Below are 3050 nucleotides of genomic sequence, written 5' to 3'. Positions count from 1 at the left end.
ACCATAACTTGATATTTTACGTTATCTGTACGGAAAGAATACCTACCATAACTTGATATTTTACGTTATCTGTACGGAACGAATACCTACAATAACTTGATATTTTACATTATCTGTACGGAAAGAATACCTACCATAACTTGATATTTTACGTTATCTGTACGGAACGAATACCTACCATAACTTGATATTTTACATTATCTGTACGGAATTCTTCATTACCAATCACGATTGGAATATCAGCACAGCTGTTTTTATATTTCTCCAGTGCAGCTTCCAGTGTTTTTCGTTCATCACTTCCTTTCAAGTAATCTAAAGTAGGTTCATTCTTGACTTCAAACTCGTCTACCGGAGTTAATAATGAGAGCGATCTTACACTGTTAATTAAAGAAACACGTGTAAAATAAACACTATATTTCATAGCTATCAGCTCATTGCCGATCAGAAATTCACCACAAATTAATAAAAAAAAAGTTATAACTACAAAAGATCAGCATAATTGTGAAACTTTTAAATACTACATGTTTGGAATCTATTAATCCAGATATAAACTTGGAGGGTACAAGTTTGAAATACGTAAAAATCAAACAGAACTCCAGCTAAAGTATTGTATTTATTCACAGTTGAAACTGAAAACATTGTAAAAAAACAGTTGTTTTTTTTAAATTTATTATAGAAACCAAATAAAAATTAATATAATATTAACATCAAACCTTGTATATTAATGTGCTTGAATATCTTTACACATACTTTGATAAAAATGTTTGTATGAGTTAGGTTAGTTTTGTGTCACAAGACCAAGGACGTGCAGTTGCAAGCTGTAGTTGTACATTGCAACTAAGTTACTCTTGTTTTTTTGGAACAAATCAATCTACACATGTTTTACCCAGCCTGGCGCCGTTGATCGTGCAAACAAGAATCCTTGACTCACTGGTTGCTATGTCAGCATGTGATACAAGGTCAAATCTGGTGGACTGCCAAACACCTGAGCAGAATTATTAACAAGATATCAAGGTCTACAACATTTGAAGCCATACTTTTGTATATCGAAACTAATAATTGGATATAATTATTATCCATTCTCCGGCCACTTAGGAAGATCAATCTGTAACTTCATAATAATGGTGTGCACAGTTATTTAGCCTATGATTCTATTACCATACATATTTTATTCTCCGGGTTTTACTACCAGTCCATAGCATTACATTAATCTAAGTTTTTAAAAATAAATAGGTTACTGTCTAAACGTATCTCAGGTTTCTATGTTCTCACTAGCACTAGATCTTAATTCTATTTGACATGATTCATGAATTCAAATTCTCTTAAAATCACTAGAACAGGGTATAAGATTAAGTGTTAATAGGGGTAAATCATTTCACAAATCAATATAAGATAACTATAGTTCACTCTATACTTATACCTGGTGCACTGAAGAAGTTGGGGTTGTATAGAAATACAAACCAATATAAATGGAGAGATGGGCAATTTGAGTGTTATTCATCTGTGGCGTTCTGTGAAATATTTTGAGTTGTTTCCTTGCTGCTTTGCGTGTCCTTTGGGAATACATAAGTAACCGTAAGATCCTGGAGTTAATGGACATTGAAAAAGTTTTTCATTGATCAATCATTTCAATAGGCTTTGGCCTATGCCTTGAAGTAAAAGCGCCATCTGTATCTTGTAAATAGGTTCGATATATATAACCAACCCTTTCATTGATTTTTTTCTTCACATTTAAGAGATTTTTACCATTAGTTTACCAATTTGCAGTATTATTTTTATAACGTAGTAAGCCTAAGCACAGTCTGGACTCAAGGCAGCATTGCATCAAATTCAAACAAATTATGTCTTTGAATCTGATTATTGCTTTAAATTCAAATAAGCCGGTTGGTTAGGGAGCTCGACTAGCAATCTGAGGGTCGCGGGTTCGAATCCCTGTCCCACTAAGCATGTTTGCCCTTAGGAACTAAATTAGGAACGGCTAAGTGGACAAGTTAAACCAATGATAAATTTATTTTTGTAAATACATACTAAAGCTTCTTTTTTTTTTCGTTATTTAACCATAAAATCTAACATCAATTCTAAAGTTGAAATTGGCCTTACCTTGAAGATGCCGACAAACAAACTGGAGCATTCCGCATAACATTTACACAACGTGGTAGAGCCATCATGGTGAATTGTAAAGTGCAATATATATTATCGTAACGGGAAAAAAAAGGGTTAGAATATTTCTTTCACAAAAAACCACTGAGATACCTCTTTGTTATTATTAGATTACAGTATAAATTTACGATTCTGTACTGTGTTAGATACATTGGGATTTTGTATATGTGCACCCAATCAATCACATGTTGATATTACTAAGCACGTTCTGTATACCTACGTTAGATAATTAAACAACAGTATATTTGAAATAAATACTTTGTTTTTTAATGGAAATTCAGCAATAAAATAACTACACACGTATATATAATTTAAATAATGTATATTTGTATGATTTCCGCATATATATATATAACAAATTTATATATTTGAATCTGAATTATTCGAATGAATACATGTAAAAAAGCTCAATTTTCTACGTAACCAAACTGAAACACGTCTCAAGGTCTTCCCGGGCAATAATTGAATAAGTAACTGAGACGCAAATTCCACAATTGTTGAAGTATTGATGTTTTAATTGAATGTGTTTAAGAATTCATCGCTCGTAATCTGTTTATCTTACAGTTACAAAATAATAATAATAATAATATTTTATGGACTGTTATTAAATAATGTATTTTTATCCATTTTATTTAATAAATTGATAACACAGGCCAGTCTTGAAAATTTTACATGTTCTACAGTTATTCCTGTAAGCTGAATCCGAAAATGATATCCATTTTTCTCCATCGCGTACAGATTTTTCACAAAACGTCATAGCACAATACATAAAAGAAAGACCACAACACGTAGTTTTGAGATCAAAAGACGTAGATTTCACAAAAAAAAATCAAAATGAATGAGGATACATATTCATTTGACATCAATGTTCTTCCCTTTTCTTCACTTTG

At 31.5% G+C, this 3050-nt stretch overlaps 1 pseudogene; it reads right to left on the bottom strand.

Annotated features, from left to right (window-relative positions):
* Positions 1-2338, bottom strand: part of LOC106469647 — a 33766-nt pseudogene extending 31428 nt beyond the window's left edge.
* Positions 2339-3050: the final 712 nt, after the last annotated feature.

Source organism: Limulus polyphemus, unplaced genomic scaffold (genome assembly GCF_000517525.1).
Source record: "Limulus polyphemus unplaced genomic scaffold, Limulus_polyphemus-2.1.2 Scaffold3591, whole genome shotgun sequence".
In the NCBI taxonomy this organism is placed as follows: domain Eukaryota; kingdom Metazoa; phylum Arthropoda; class Merostomata; order Xiphosura; family Limulidae; genus Limulus; species Limulus polyphemus.
The sequence above is the reverse complement of the archived record's forward strand: the minus strand, read 5'-3'. Positions and strand labels throughout refer to the sequence as shown.